We start from the raw sequence: 14,865 nt of genomic DNA, 5'->3' as shown, positions 1-14,865 counted from the left end.
GAACGATCTACCTAATTACAGGTGCGCTTAGGTGGCGGCTTGTTGGTCTAGAGGTATGATTCTCGCTTCGGGTGCGAGAGGTCCCGGGTTCGATTCCCGGACAAGCCCATTTTACATCGATGTGTTTTCGCAGCTGACCTCTCGGTCAAGGAGAAGCGTGGGGTCGGTGGGATTCTGAGCCCGGTGCACTAAAATGGTCAAAGAGAGCGAAAATGGTTACTCTGCCTCCTTCGTACGTGTTATACAATACAGGCTGTGTGAGTGGCCAATTAACACGAGCGAATCACGGCTAAAGCGTGTCGGCCGAAGAGAAGCCACCATTATGTTCAACGCGCTTGGGAACCCATCAAAGTGAGTACGGGTGGGCAGAGCTTTAGAGTCCGACCCTCGCTGTACTAGATTTCTTATACGAAGCGAATCGGTGTTGAAAGACGGACGTCCGAAAACCTGTAAAAGAAGGAGGTAAGAATAAAAAGATATATGCGGCCTGTATTTCTCGACGGCGGCTTGTTGGTCTAGGGGTATGATTCTCGCTTTGGGTGCGAGAGGTCCCGGGTTCGAATCCCGGACAAGCCCTGCTTACTTTTTTGCATTCCAGGCATGTTTTGTTGAAGAAACGGCGATGAAGACAGCGAGTGTGTTTTCCATCGCCCTGGGAGGTGGCAGCGGCTTGTTGGTCTAGGGGTATGATTCTCGCTTAGGGTTTGATCGTAAACGACCTAATTTTTTGAATCATGGAGAAAAACTTTTTAAATCTAAAGCCTAGTACTCTCTTTTTACTATAAAAATCTAGCATGTAAACCCTTTCGAATAGTATATCCTAGAATGTTCCTTATTAAATGCATCTTTAATTATCGCAGTTCTCTTTTTGGGTCTGTGACACAAGTCTTCAGTATCCAGACTTTTTTGGATATGCCAACATCCTTAGTCTTGGTTATCCAGTAACCAACACATATTAACATTGTAATTGCCTATTGTAAACCTTTTCAGTAAATATTCTCTTCAATTTATGAAGTTATTAAAACTTTCTTGATTATACTACATTCCTTTAAGCTTAAAGTCACCAAAAATATCCACATATGTACCTTTTAGAAATACTCTCTGAATTTAAAGCATATTTTCCTCAGTGACACTGTTCACTTTATTCTAACAAATCTAATATGGAATCCTACCTGTGTAAACCTTTTTGAGTACAATACACTTGAAAATTCTTGATGTAATGCACCTTTCTAGCTCAAACTACCTTTTTTTAATACGAAAGTTACCAAATATAAGGAAATATGCAACTTTAAGAAATTTTATCTAAAATTAAAGCTTTTTTCCACATTATACTGTATACTAACAAATTGAATATGCAATTTCTATGGAAACATGTTGGACTAATTATCTCAGAGAATGCCTGTTTATATACTTCCTTCAAGCTTATATTTTCCCTGTCTATGTTTAAAGATATCAAATATGCTAATAACCGTACCTCTAGATAACTTTTTTAAAATTTAAAGCCGCTATCTCCGCTAACTAAAATTAACATCGAATCTGGGATTTTGTTCGTTTTTCTTCATTTTCTCAGAAAGCACTCATGTAAATGATTCCTTCTTGCTAATATTATTCGCAACATTATGATTGATATCTTTCCATTTGTATTATCAGTTTGTAAAAATGGGCAATGTTTTTAACTGTACATAACTTATTTTACTTTTTATTATTGTACAAATAGCCAACTCAACTAATATAATAATATAAATAACCAAAAATACCTGTTTTTAATATCAAATATATTTCTTGCCTTGAATTAATTACATTTGTAATACACAATGCTACTATATATGGAATTATATGAACTGTGTAAACACTGTTTATATATAATGTATATACTTATTATTCTGTGAATAAATATTTTACAAGAAAAAAAAAAAAAAAATTCTCGCTTAGGGTGCGAGAGGTCCCGGGTTCGATTCCCGGACAAGCCCAACTTTTGATGGTTTGTATGACGCTTTGTAGCAATTTTAGCGAATGTGCACGAGCCCCAAATCCCCAAGGATCGTGGCGCATAAATGCCGAGTCGGATAAAGCCATGTCCAGAACGATCTACCTAATTACAGGTGCGCTTAGGTGGCGGCTTGTTGGTCTAGAGGTATGATTCTCGCTTCGGGTGCGAGAGGTCCCGGGTTCGATTCCCGGACAAGCCCATTTTACATCGATGTGTTTTCGCAGCTGACCTCTCGGTCGAGGAGAAGCATGGGGTCGGTGGGATTCTGAGCCCGGTGCACTAAAATGGTCAAAGAGAGCGAAAATGGTTACTCTGCCTCCTTCGTACGTGTTATACAATAGAGGCTGTGTGAGTGGCCAATTAACACGAGCGAATCACGGCTAAAGCGTGTCGGCCGAAGAGAAGCCACCATTATGTTCAACGCGCTTGGGAACCCATCAAAGTGAGTACGAGCGATCAGTCGGTGGGCGGAGCTTTAGAGTCCGACCCTCGCTGTACTAGATTTCTTATACGAAGCGAATCGGTGTTGAAAGACGGACGTCCGAAAACCTGTAAAAGAAGGAGGTAAGAATAAGAATAAAAAGATATATGCGGCCTGTATTTCTCGACGGCGGCTTGTTGGTCTAGGGGTATGATTCTCGCTTTGGGTGCGAGAGGTCCCGGGTTCGAATCCCGGACAAGCCCTGCTTACTTTTTTGCATTCCAGGCATGTTTTGTTGAAGAAACGGCGATGAAGACAGCGAGTGTGTTTTCCATCGCCCTGGGAGGTGGCAGCGGCTTGTTGGTCTAGGGGTATGATTCTCGCTTAGGGTGCGAGAGGTCCCGGGTTCAAATCCCGGACAAGCCCAACTTTTGATGGTTTGTATGACGCTTTGTAGCAATTTTAGCGAATGTGCACGAGCCCCAAATCCCCAAGGAGCGTGGCGCATAAATGCCGAGTCGGATAAAGCCATGTCCAGAACGATCTACCTAATTACAGGTGCGCTTAGGTGGCGGCTTGTTGGTCTAGAGGTATGATTCTCGCTTCGGGTGCGAGAGGTCCCTGGTTCGATTACCGGACAAGCCCATTTTACATCGATGTGTTTTCGCAGCTGACCTCTCGGTCGAGGAGAAGCATGGGGTCGGTGGGATTCTGAGCCCGGTGCACTAAAATGGTCAAAGAGAGCGAAAATGGTTACTCTGCCTCCTTCGTACGTGTTATACAATAGAGGCTGTGTGAGTGGCCAATTAACACGAGCGAATCACGGCTAAAGCGTGTCGGCCGAAGAGAAGCCACCATTATGTTCAACGCGCTTGGGAACCCATCAAAGTGAGTACGGGTGGGCAGAGCTTTAGAGTCCGACCCTCGCTGTACTAGATTTCTTATACGAAGCGAATCGGTGTTGAAAGACGGACGTCCGAAAACCTGTAAAAGAAGGAGGTAAGAATAAAAAGATATATGCGGCCTGTATTTCTCGACGGCGGCTTGTTGGTCTAGGGGTATGATTCTCGCTTTGGGTGCGAGAGGTCCCGGGTTCGAATCCCGGACAAGCCCTGCTTACTTTTTTGCATTCCAGGCATGTTTTGTTGAAGAAACGGCGATGAAGACAGCGAGTGTGTTTTCCATCGCCCTGGGAGGTGGCAGCGGCTTGTTGGTCTAGGGGTATGATTCTCGCTTAGGGTTTGATCGTAAACGACCTAATTTTTTGAATCATGGAGAAAAACTTTTTAAATCTAAAGCCTAGTACTCTCTTTTTACTATAAAAATCTAGCATGTAAACCCTTTCGAATAGTATATCCTAGAATGTTCCTTATTAAATGCATCTTTAATTATCGCAGTTCTCTTTTTGGGTCTGTGACACAAGTCTTCAGTATCCAGACTTTTTTGGATATGCCAACATCCTTAGTCTTGGTTATCCAGTAACCAACACATATTAACATTGTAATTGCCTATTGTAAACCTTTTCAGTAAATATTCTCTTCAATTTATGAAGTTATTAAAACTTTCTTGATTATACTACATTCCTTTAAGCTTAAAGTCACCAAAAATATCCACATATGTACCTTTTAGAAATACTCTCTGAATTTAAAGCATATTTTCCTCAGTGACACTGTTCACTTTATTCTAACAAATCTAATATGGAATCCTACCTGTGTAAACCTTTTTGAGTACAATACACTTGAAAATTCTTGATGTAATGCACCTTTCTAGCTCAAACTACCTTTTTTTAATACGAAAGTTACCAAATATAAGGAAATATGCAACTTTAAGAAATTTTATCTAAAATTAAAGCTTTTTTCCACATTATACTGTATACTAACAAATTGAATATGCAATTTCTATGGAAACATGTTGGACTAATTATCTCAGAGAATGCCTGTTTATATACTTCCTTCAAGCTTATATTTTCCCTGTCTATGTTTAAAGATATCAAATATGCTAATAACCGTACCTCTAGATAACTTTTTTAAAATTTAAAGCCGCTATCTCCGCTAACTAAAATTAACATCGAATCTGGGATTTTGTTCGTTTTTCTTCATTTTCTCAGAAAGCACTCATGTAAATGATTCCTTCTTGCTAATATTATTCGCAACATTATGATTGATATCTTTCCATTTGTATTATCAGTTTGTAAAAATGGGCAATGTTTTTAACTGTACATAACTTATTTTACTTTTTATTATTGTACAAATAGCCAACTCAACTAATATAATAATATAAATAACCAAAAATACCTGTTTTTAATATCAAATATATTTCTTGCCTTGAATTAATTACATTTGTAATACACAATGCTACTATATATGGAATTATATGAACTGTGTAAACACTGTTTATATGTAATGTATATACTTATTATTCTGTGAATAAATATTTTACAAGAAAAAAAAAAAAAAAATTCTCGCTTAGGGTGCGAGAGGTCCCGGGTTCGATTCCCGGACAAGCCCAACTTTTGATGGTTTGTATGACGCTTTGTAGCAATTTTAGCGAATGTGCACGAGCCCCAAATCCCCAAGGAGCGTGGCGCATAAATGCCGAGTCGGATAAAGCCATGTCCAGAACGATCTACCTAATTACAGGTGCGCTTAGGTGGCGGCTTGTTGGTCTAGAGGTATGATTCTCGCTTCGGGTGCGAGAGGTCCCGGGTTCGATTCCCGGACAAGCCCATTTTACATCGATGTGTTTTCGCAGCTGACCTCTCGGTCGAGGAGAAGCATGGGGTCGGTGGGATTCTGAGCCCGGTGCACTAAAATGGTCAAAGAGAGCGAAAATGGTTACTCTGCCTCCTTCGTACGTGTTATACAATAGAGGCTGTGTGAGTGGCCAATTAACACGAGCGAATCACGGCTAAAGCGTGTCGGCCGAAGAGAAGCCACCATTATGTTCAACGCGCTTGGGAACCCATCAAAGTGAGTACGAGCGATCAGTCGGTGGGCGGAGCTTTAGAGTCCGACCCTCGCTGTACTAGATTTCTTATACGAAGCGAATCGGTGTTGAAAGACGGACGTCCGAAAACCTGTAAAAGAAGGAGGTAAGAATAAGAATAAAAAGATATATGCGGCCTGTATTTCTCGACGGCGGCTTGTTGGTCTAGGGGTATGATTCTCGCTTTGGGTGCGAGAGGTCCCGGGTTCGAATCCCGGACAAGCCCTGCTTACTTTTTTTGCATTCCAGGCATGTTTTGTTGAAGAAACGGCGATGAAGACAGCGAGTGTGTTTTCCATCGCCCTGGGAGGTGGCAGCGGCTTGTTGGTCTAGGGGTATGATTCTCGCTTAGGGTGCGAGAGGTCCCGGGTTCAAATCCCGGACAAGCCCAACTTTTGATAGTTTGTATGACGCTTTGTAGCAATTTTAGCGAATGTGCACGAGCCCCAAATCCCCAAGGAGCGTGGCGCATAAATGCCGAGTCGGATAAAGCCATGTCCAGAACGATCTACCTAATTACAGGTGCGCTTAGGTGGCGGCTTGTTGGTCTAGAGGTATGATTCTCGCTTCGGGTGCGAGAGGTCCCGGGTTCGATTCCCGGACAAGCCCATTTTACATCGATGTGTTTTCGCAGCTGACCTCTCGGTCGAGGAGAAGCATGGGGTCGGTGGGATTCTGAGCCCGGTGCACTAAAATGGTCAAAGAGAGCGAAAATGGTTACTCTGCCTCCTTCGTACGTGTTATACAATAGAGGCTGTGTGAGTGGCCAATTAACACGAGCGAATCACGGCTAAAGCGTGTCGGCCGAAGAGAAGCCACCATTATGTTCAACGCGCTTGGGAACCCATCAAAGTGAGTACGAGCGGTCAGTCGGTGGTCGGAGCTTTAGAGTCCGACCCTCGCTGTACTAGATTTCTTATACGAAGCGAATCGGTGTTGAAAGACGGACGTCCGAAAACCTGTAAAAGAAGGAGGTAAGAATAAAAAGATATATGCGGCCTGTATTTCTCGACGGCGGCTTGTTGGTCTAGGGGTATGATTCTCGCTTTGGGTGCGAGAGGTCCCGGGTTCGAATCCCGGACAAGCCCTGCTTACTTTTTTGCATTCCAGGCATGTTTTGTTGAAGAAACGGCGATGAAGACAGCGAGTGTGTTTTCCATCGCCCTGGGAGGTGGCAGCGGCTTGTTGGTCTAGGGGTATGATTCTCGCTTAGGGTTTGATCGTAAACGACCGAATTTTTTGAATCATGGAGAAAAACTTTTTAAATCTAAAGTCTAGTACTCTCTTTTTACTATAAAAATCTAGCATGTAAACCCTTTCGAATAGTATATCCTAGAATGTTCCTTATTAAATGCATCTTTAATTATCGCAGTTCTCTTTTTGGGTCTGTGACACAAGTCTTCAGTATCCAGACTTTTTTGGATATGCCAACATCCTTAGTCTTGGTTATCCAGTAACCAACACATATTAACATTGTAATTGCCTATTGTAAACCTTTTCAGTAAATATTCTCTTCAATTTATGAAGTTATTAAAACTTTCTTGATTATACTACATTCCTTTAAGCTTAAAGTCACCAAAAATATCCACATATGTACCTTTTAGAAATACTCTCTGAATTTAAAGCATATTTTCCTCAGTGACACTGTTCACTTTATTCTAACAAATCTAATATGGAATCCTACCTGTGTAAACCTTTTTGAGTACAATACACTTGAAAATTCTTGATGTAATGCACCTTTCTAGCTCAAACTACCTTTTTTTAATACGAAAGTTACCAAATATAAGGAAATATGCAACTTTAAGAAATTTTATCTAAAATTAAAGCTTTTTTCCACATTATACTGTATACTAACAAATTGAATATGCAATTTCTATGGAAACATGTTGGACTAATTATCTCAGAGAATGCCTGTTTATATACTTCCTTCAAGCTTATATTTTCCCTGTCTATGTTTAAAGATATCAAATATGCTAATAACCGTACCTCTAGATAACTTTTTTAAAATTTAAAGCCGCTATCTCCGCTAACTAAAATTAACATCGAATCTGGGATTTTGTTCGTTTTTCTTCATTTTCTCAGAAAGCACTCATGTAAATGATTCCTTCTTGCTAATATTATTCGCAACATTATGATTGATATCTTTCCATTTGTATTATCAGTTTGTAAAAATGGGCAATGTTTTTAACTGTACATAACTTATTTTACTTTTTATTATTGTACAAATAGCCAACTCAACTAATATAATAATATAAATAACCAAAAATACCTGTTTTTAATATCAAATATATTTCTTGCCTTGAATTAATTACATTTGTAATACACAATGCTACTATATATGGAATTATATGAACTGTGTAAACACTGTTTATATGTAATGTATATACTTATTATTCTGTGAATAAATATTTTACAAGAAAAAAAAAAAAAAAATTCTCGCTTAGGGTGCGAGAGGTCCCGGGTTCGATTCCCGGACAAGCCCAACTTTTGATGGTTTGTATGACGCTTTGTAGCAATTTTAGCGAATGTGCACGAGCCCCAAATCCCCAAGGAGCGTGGCGCATAAATGCCGAGTCGGATAAAGCCATGTCCAGAACGATCTACCTAATTACAGGTGCGCTTAGGTGGCGGCTTGTTGGTCTAGAGGTATGATTCTCGCTTCGGGTGCGAGAGGTCCCGGGTTCGATTCCCGGACAAGCCCATTTTACATCGATGTGTTTTCGCAGCTGACCTCTCGGTCGAGGAGAAGCATGGGGTCGGTGGGATTCTGAGCCCGGTGCACTAAAATGGTCAAAGAGAGCGAAAATGGTTACTCTGCCTCCTTCGTACGTGTTATACAATAGAGGCTGTGTGAGTGGCCAATTAACACGAGCGAATCACGGCTAAAGCGTGTCGGCCGAAGAGAAGCCACCATTATGTTCAACGCGCTTGGGAACCCATCAAAGTGAGTACGAGCGATCAGTCGGTGGGCGGAGCTTTAGAGTCCGACCCTCGCTGTACTAGATTTCTTATACGAAGCGAATCGGTGTTGAAAGACGGACGTCCGAAAACCTGTAAAAGAAGGAGGTAAGAATAAGAATAAAAAGATATATGCGGCCTGTATTTCTCGACGGCGGCTTGTTGGTCTAGGGGTATGAGTCTCGCTTTGGGTGCGAGAGGTCCCGGGTTCGAATCCCGGACAAGCCCTGCTTACTTTTTTTGCATTCCAGGCATGTTTTGTTGAAGAAACGGCGATGAAGACAGCGAGTGTGTTTTCCATCGCCCTGGGAGGTGGCAGCGGCTTGTTGGTCTAGGGGTATGATTCTCGCTTAGGGTGCGAGAGGTCCCGGGTTCAAATCCCGGACAAGCCCAACTTTTGATGGTTTGTATGACGCTTTGTAGCAATTTTAGCGAATGTGCACGAGCCCCAAATCCCCAAGGAGCGTGGCGCATAAATGCCGAGTCGGATAAAGCCATGTCCAGAACGATCTACCTAATTACAGGTGCGCTTAGGTGGCGGCTTGTTGGTCTAGAGGTATGATTCTCGCTTCGGGTGCGAGAGGTCCCGGGTTCGATTCCCGGACAAGCCCATTTTACATCGATGTGTTTTCGCAGCTGACCTCTCGGTCGAGGAGAAGCATGGGGTCGGTGGGATTCTGAGCCCGGTGCACTAAAATGGTCAAAGAGAGCGAAAATGGTTACTCTGCCTCCTTCGTACGTGTTATACAATAGAGGCTGTGTGAGTGGCCAATTAACACGAGCGAATCACGGCTAAAGCGTGTCGGCCGAAGAGAAGCCACCATTATGTTCAACGCGCTTGGGAACCCATCAAAGTGAGTACGAGCGGTCAGTCGGTGGTCGGAGCTTTAGAGTCCGACCCTCGCTGTACTAGATTTCTTATACGAAGCGAATCGGTGTTGAAAGACGGACGTCCGAAAACCTGTAAAAGAAGGAGGTAAGAATAAGAATAAAAAGATATATGCGGCCTGTATTTCTCGACGGCGGCTTGTTGGTCTAGGGGTATGATTCTCGCTTTGGGTGCGAGAGGTCCCGGGTTCGAATCCCGGACAAGCCCTGCTTACTTTTTTGCATTCCAGGCATGTTTTGTTGAAGAAACGGCGATGAAGACAGCGAGTGTGTTTTCCATCGCCCTGGGAGGTGGCAGCGGCTTGTTGGTCTAGGGGTATGATTCTCGCTTAGGGTGCGAGAGGTCCCGGGTTCAAATCCCGGACAAGCCCAACTTTTGATGGTTTGTATGACGCTTTGTAGCAATTTTAGCGAATGTGCACGAGCCCCAAATCCCCAAGGAGCGTGGCGCATAAATGCCGAGTCGGATAAAGCCATGTCCAGAACGATCTACCTAATTACAGGTGCGCTTAGGTGGCGGCTTGTTGGTCTAGAGGTATGATTCTCGCTTCGGGTGCGAGAGGTCCCTGGTTCGATTACCGGACAAGCCCATTTTACATCGATGTGTTTTCGCAGCTGACCTCTCGGTCGAGGAGAAGCATGGGGTCGGTGGGATTCTGAGCCCGGTGCACTAAAATGGTCAAAGAGAGCGAAAATGGTTACTCTGCCTCCTTCGTACGTGTTATACAATAGAGGCTGTGTGAGTGGCCAATTAACACGAGCGAATCACGGCTAAAGCGTGTCGGCCGAAGAGAAGCCACCATTATGTTCAACGCGCTTGGGAACCCATCAAAGTGAGTACGAGCGGTCAGTCGGTGGTCGGAGCTTTAGAGTCCGACCCTCGCTATACTAGATTTCTTATACGAAGCGAATCGGTGTTGAAAGACGGACGTCCGAAAACCTGTAAAAGAAGGAGGTAAGAATAAAAAGATATATGCGGCCTGTATTTCTCGACGGCGGCTTGTTGGTCTAGGGGTATGATTCTCGCTTTGGGTGCGAGAGGTCCCGGGTTCGAATCCCGGACAAGCCCTGCTTACTTTTTTGCATTCCAGGCATGTTTTGTTGAAGAAACGGCGATGAAGACAGCGAGTGTGTTTTCCATCGCCCTGGGAGGTGGCAGCGGCTTGTTGGTCTAGGGGTATGATTCTCGCTTAGGGTGCGAGAGGTCCCGGGTTCAAATCCCGGACAAGCCCAACTTTTGATGGTTTGTATGACGCTTTGTAGCAATTTTAGCGAATGTGCACGAGCCCCAAATCCCCAAGGAGCGTGGCGCATAAATGCCGAGTCGGATAAAGCCATGTCCAGAACGATCTACCTAATTACAGGTGCGCTTAGGTGGCGGCTTGTTGGTCTAGAGGTATGATTCTCGCTTCGGGTGCGAGAGGTCCCGGGTTCGATTCCCGGACAAGCCCATTTTACATCGATGTGTTTTCGCAGCTGACCTCTCGGTCGAGGAGAAGCATGGGGTCGGTGGGATTCTGAGCCCGGTGCACTAAAATGGTCAAAGAGAGCGAAAATGGTTACTCTGCCTCCTTCGTACGTGTTATACAATAGAGGCTGTGTGAGTGGCCAATTAACACGAGCGAATCACGGCTAAAGCGTGTCGGCCGAAGAGAAGCCACCATTATGTTCAACGCGCTTGGGAACCCATCAAAGTGAGTACGAGCGGTCAGTCGGTGGGCGGAGCTTTAGAGTCCGACCCTCGCTGTACTAGATTTCTTATACGAAGCGAATCGGTGTTGAAAGACGGACGTCCGAAAACCTGTAAAAGAAGGAGGTAAGAATAAGAATAAAAAGATATATGCGGCCTGTATTTCTCGACGGAGGCTTGTTGGTCTAGGGGTATGACGTACCAACAGCAGAAACCGAAATAGATATAAGAGATTATTCTATAATCCCCTATGTAGCCTCTGAGAATGACGCCAGCAGAAAACACGAAAGGTTTCTTTAGACGTAACCGACTTTTTACATCTCCTGATCTCAAAAACATCATGAATGTAGTAACTAGCAGACTCAGGAACGATGGAAATAAAGAAAGTACAAATGAGAAAGATAAATGTAAAGACAAAGACAAAGACAAGTATGAAGTTACTGACACAGATAAGAGTAAAGACAAGTATGATCTTACTGACACAGATAAGAGTAAAGACAAGTATGAAGTTACTGACACAGATAAGAGTAAAGACAAGTATGATCTTACTGACACAGATAAGAGTAAAGACAAGTATGAAGTTACTGACACAGATAAGAGTAAAGACAAAGACAAGTATGATCTTACTGACACAGATAAGAGTAAAGACAAAGACAAGTATGATCTTACTGACACAGTTAAGAGTAAAGACAAGTATGAAGTTACTGACACAGATAAGAGTAAAGAAAAAGACAAGTATGAAGTTACTGACACAGATAAGAGTAAAGAAAAAGACAAGAAACAAGGCACCGACAGTAATTATAACCTGAGAGAGAAGAATAATGGAGATAAAGGAAGACCCAAGAAGAAGAAGTAAGTATATTATTGTACCTAACTATCTTTTTAATTTTTCAATGCCTATTAAATTAATATCTTTGAACTGTAATGGTGTTCGGGACCAAACAAAATTTAAAAATATAATTTCATTTTTTAAACATAACTATATTGATATTTTATGTCTTCAAGAAATTTTGGGATAATGAATTTATTTTAAAAATCAATAACTTATGGGATGGGCCAATGTACACAATCACTTTTAATAACAGTCGTAGAGGCGTTGCAGTTTTATTTAAAAATAACTTTTCCAATTCTGTTATTAATTTTAAAAGTGCTAATGATGTTAGTATTATAAGAGTAGATTGTCAAATCGATAATAAAGATGGGTCCATATTTTCATTAAATATATCTAATGTTGCTTCTGAACGTATTACATTTTTAAATGTATATTTAGATGTTAATAGATATTATTGCTGGTGATTTTAATGAAGTTTTTAACCATTATTTAGACCGTGCAAGCGGTATGACAACTATTAAATCTAGTAGTTTAGCACTAAGTTTGTTCTTAGATACAACTTATGTGACATCTTCAGACATAAAAATCCCGATAAACGGCAGTTTACTCGCAAATTATTAGTTAGAAACGAATATAAATTATGTAGAATTGATCATATTTTAATTATTGTTCCCATTGTTATATTTTCTGATCATAATATAGAATATTGATTATTTGACCTCTCTGATGTAGATACAGGCCAAGCCCCGGACATACTGAATAATAATTAGTTATATAATACGTACTTTAGTCTTATTAATAAGATAATAGATGATAAAATTAATAATGAATTATATGTCACAGAACCATTGATATGGTGGGATAATTTAAAATATAAATTTAAGAAAATATCGCAAGACTATTCAATAATACTTAAACGTGAAGAAAATTTGAATTTTATAAATTACAAAAGAAACTAGAAACTGAATATACAAGATTAGCCAAAGGTCGTAACTTTAACTATAATACTATATTTGAATTAGAAACTGAATTACAAAAGTTTGAAGAAATATTTTTTCTGGTTCTATCTTAAGAAGTAAAACAAACAAAAATGCCACTGAAGGAGATAAGAATACCGCATATTTCCCAAACATGGCGAAACAAAGGCAAAATAAAAATTGTATTAAGAAACTGATTAACGATAACGGGAATATTGTGTTTAATTCATCTGATATCATAGACACGTGTTTTAATTTCTGTAATACTTTATATAGTAAAGAAGATGATAATATTGAGTGTATAGATTCTATGTGTGACGGGGGTTGGATGTCCGAATGGCGACAGAATTTGGCTCTATTAGTATTCTTTCTATACTAATAGCTACACACATCTGATACGTTGTTTCAGGTGTTGTGGGGGCGAGAAGCACGAACATACCATTTCCAAGGTGATAAAACCAACTTGAAAGAAGATAGCGTACAAATTACAGAAATTAAGCATTTTCGCTACTACAGGCCTACACATGTAATAATAACAACCATAAATTGTTCTAGACATCCATTTGTACTTTGTACTAGAACACTGTGAAATATTTAGTCTGTATTAGTAGCTTGATCAAGTAGATTTAGAAAATGAAGATGTATTTAAAGGATAGTTCGATATATGTATTTTCACACGAAAGATTGTATTTTCAGGAGATTTGATAGATATAATTGGGGTTGGGGAAGTTACTGGTGTAGAGACGATTTGTGCATGTGTGAAAGGTTGTTATAAGGCAACTTTTTAAATATCTGAATGTTTTCATAAACTAAAACATTATACTAAATGGGGAAGCATTAGATTATACCTTCGTGGCTTCCACCATAAAAATTGTCTTTTATGCTGATTCCCCATTTAAGAAATTATGAAAATCTCGATGCATGGAATGTATTAAACGGCGTCGAAACTACAAACATGGTGAAAGAAGCATATCCGATGGTACTCGATATCTAAAAGTAGACCCCCCTTCACACACACACACACCGACAAAGTTTGGTGGCAGATCAATTGCGTGTTTGTTATAATTGTATCCAAATTGTACATAAAGTTAAAAAGCTGCTCCAATATTATATGTAAAGAGACAGTACACACAGAAAGAAAGAGAAATGGGGTTTAACGTGCACTCGACACAAACTAGGTCATTTTGGGACTAACACTTACTAATATAGTTCAATTTCATTTCAATAATTCGCTTGCGCGTAGGGGTCTTTAGCAGTGGGTAGACCCGGAGAAAACCCACGAGGTTGGGCACGTACAATCGGGGAATCGACACCATGCCAGTTGACTCAATGACAAACCTAATGATAAAACCCGCCAGGACACACAAAATGCGAATGTGAAAAGTATTATACCTGAAGAAGGTAATATAATTAGTAAAAACCTTTGTATCTGTAATCAGACACACGTCTTCATGAGCCCAGTCGGAGCAGATAGGTGTGAATAAAGATAATATAGCGAACAACCAGGTCGACTCTCACTAGAACGCACTAAATAAACCTGAAACAGAGAACTACAAGACAACTGTAGACGAAAACAAAGAAGACACAGAAGAATTAGATAGTGGCTATTCTGATGACAATATATTAGATAATGACGAATGAAACGCTTTTAAACAGGAATACACGGACACAGTAGGTGAAAACAAAGAAGACACAGATTGGCGATTCTGGCGACGAAAATGCTTTCAAACCTATTCATCCAAGTTCACGAAATTACAAAACCTAATTTAGAACAAGTTCAGAACAAATCCGAGAAAAGAAAGAAAGAAAAATGTCGATGAACTAAGCAATAGATTTAACCGTTTGCCGTCTATTGGCGAAGAATCGGAATCAAAGAAATCATGCGGAACAATTAATGGGAAATAGAGAATTCCAATCAAATCTCCCAGAAAACGATAATGTTCAAGAAGTCCATAGATTCCAATTGTCCCTCATCAATTAAATTATTCGTAAAATGAAATGGAGTTTAACGTCCTACTGTTCTGTTCCAACTGGGCTAATAAAGACGGTCATACACCATAAATTGTGCTCTGACTAGGAGGACAATATTGCCTGAACAGCGGCGCAACGACCTACTCTTAAATC

The 14,865-nt window shown here is 40.8% G+C and overlaps 20 non-coding genes across 20 annotated transcripts; all 20 read left to right on the top strand.

Moving 5' to 3' along the window:
• Positions 1 to 36: 36 nt before the first annotated feature.
• Positions 37 to 108, top strand: Trnap-cgg (transfer RNA proline (anticodon CGG)). Its single transcript has one exon. It is a non-coding gene; the product is annotated as a tRNA-Pro (tRNA).
• A 396-nt stretch (positions 109 to 504) lies between these two features.
• On the top strand, positions 505 to 576 carry Trnap-ugg (transfer RNA proline (anticodon UGG)). Its single transcript has one exon. It is a non-coding gene; the product is annotated as a tRNA-Pro (tRNA).
• Positions 577 to 2,117: 1,541 nt separating this feature from the next.
• Trnap-cgg (transfer RNA proline (anticodon CGG)) lies at positions 2,118 to 2,189 on the top strand. The gene has a single exon. It is a non-coding gene; the product is annotated as a tRNA-Pro (tRNA).
• Positions 2,190 to 2,602: 413 nt separating this feature from the next.
• Trnap-ugg (transfer RNA proline (anticodon UGG)) lies at positions 2,603 to 2,674 on the top strand. Its single transcript has one exon. It is a non-coding gene; the product is annotated as a tRNA-Pro (tRNA).
• Positions 2,675 to 2,765: 91 nt separating this feature from the next.
• Positions 2,766 to 2,837, top strand: Trnap-agg (transfer RNA proline (anticodon AGG)). Its single transcript has one exon. It is a non-coding gene; the product is annotated as a tRNA-Pro (tRNA).
• A 615-nt stretch (positions 2,838 to 3,452) lies between these two features.
• Positions 3,453 to 3,524, top strand: Trnap-ugg (transfer RNA proline (anticodon UGG)). Its single transcript has one exon. It is a non-coding gene; the product is annotated as a tRNA-Pro (tRNA).
• A 1,541-nt stretch (positions 3,525 to 5,065) lies between these two features.
• Positions 5,066 to 5,137, top strand: Trnap-cgg (transfer RNA proline (anticodon CGG)). The gene has a single exon. It is a non-coding gene; the product is annotated as a tRNA-Pro (tRNA).
• Positions 5,138 to 5,550: 413 nt separating this feature from the next.
• Trnap-ugg (transfer RNA proline (anticodon UGG)) lies at positions 5,551 to 5,622 on the top strand. Its single transcript has one exon. It is a non-coding gene; the product is annotated as a tRNA-Pro (tRNA).
• Positions 5,623 to 5,714: 92 nt separating this feature from the next.
• Positions 5,715 to 5,786, top strand: Trnap-agg (transfer RNA proline (anticodon AGG)). The gene has a single exon. It is a non-coding gene; the product is annotated as a tRNA-Pro (tRNA).
• Positions 5,787 to 5,933: 147 nt separating this feature from the next.
• Positions 5,934 to 6,005, top strand: Trnap-cgg (transfer RNA proline (anticodon CGG)). The gene has a single exon. It is a non-coding gene; the product is annotated as a tRNA-Pro (tRNA).
• A 407-nt stretch (positions 6,006 to 6,412) lies between these two features.
• On the top strand, positions 6,413 to 6,484 carry Trnap-ugg (transfer RNA proline (anticodon UGG)). Its single transcript has one exon. It is a non-coding gene; the product is annotated as a tRNA-Pro (tRNA).
• Positions 6,485 to 8,025: 1,541 nt separating this feature from the next.
• Trnap-cgg (transfer RNA proline (anticodon CGG)) lies at positions 8,026 to 8,097 on the top strand. The gene has a single exon. It is a non-coding gene; the product is annotated as a tRNA-Pro (tRNA).
• Positions 8,098 to 8,510: 413 nt separating this feature from the next.
• On the top strand, positions 8,511 to 8,582 carry Trnap-ugg (transfer RNA proline (anticodon UGG)). Its single transcript has one exon. It is a non-coding gene; the product is annotated as a tRNA-Pro (tRNA).
• A 92-nt stretch (positions 8,583 to 8,674) lies between these two features.
• On the top strand, positions 8,675 to 8,746 carry Trnap-agg (transfer RNA proline (anticodon AGG)). Its single transcript has one exon. It is a non-coding gene; the product is annotated as a tRNA-Pro (tRNA).
• Positions 8,747 to 8,893: 147 nt separating this feature from the next.
• Positions 8,894 to 8,965, top strand: Trnap-cgg (transfer RNA proline (anticodon CGG)). Its single transcript has one exon. It is a non-coding gene; the product is annotated as a tRNA-Pro (tRNA).
• A 413-nt stretch (positions 8,966 to 9,378) lies between these two features.
• Trnap-ugg (transfer RNA proline (anticodon UGG)) lies at positions 9,379 to 9,450 on the top strand. The gene has a single exon. It is a non-coding gene; the product is annotated as a tRNA-Pro (tRNA).
• A 91-nt stretch (positions 9,451 to 9,541) lies between these two features.
• On the top strand, positions 9,542 to 9,613 carry Trnap-agg (transfer RNA proline (anticodon AGG)). Its single transcript has one exon. It is a non-coding gene; the product is annotated as a tRNA-Pro (tRNA).
• Positions 9,614 to 10,239: 626 nt separating this feature from the next.
• On the top strand, positions 10,240 to 10,311 carry Trnap-ugg (transfer RNA proline (anticodon UGG)). The gene has a single exon. It is a non-coding gene; the product is annotated as a tRNA-Pro (tRNA).
• A 91-nt stretch (positions 10,312 to 10,402) lies between these two features.
• On the top strand, positions 10,403 to 10,474 carry Trnap-agg (transfer RNA proline (anticodon AGG)). The gene has a single exon. It is a non-coding gene; the product is annotated as a tRNA-Pro (tRNA).
• Positions 10,475 to 10,621: 147 nt separating this feature from the next.
• Trnap-cgg (transfer RNA proline (anticodon CGG)) lies at positions 10,622 to 10,693 on the top strand. The gene has a single exon. It is a non-coding gene; the product is annotated as a tRNA-Pro (tRNA).
• The last annotated feature ends 4,172 nt before the right edge of the window (positions 10,694 to 14,865 follow it).

Source organism: Patella vulgata, chromosome 8 (assembly GCF_932274485.2).
Source record: "Patella vulgata chromosome 8, xgPatVulg1.2, whole genome shotgun sequence".
Classification (NCBI taxonomy): Eukaryota; Metazoa; Mollusca; class Gastropoda; family Patellidae; genus Patella; species Patella vulgata.
This window is presented reverse-complemented; position numbering and strand designations above follow the sequence as displayed.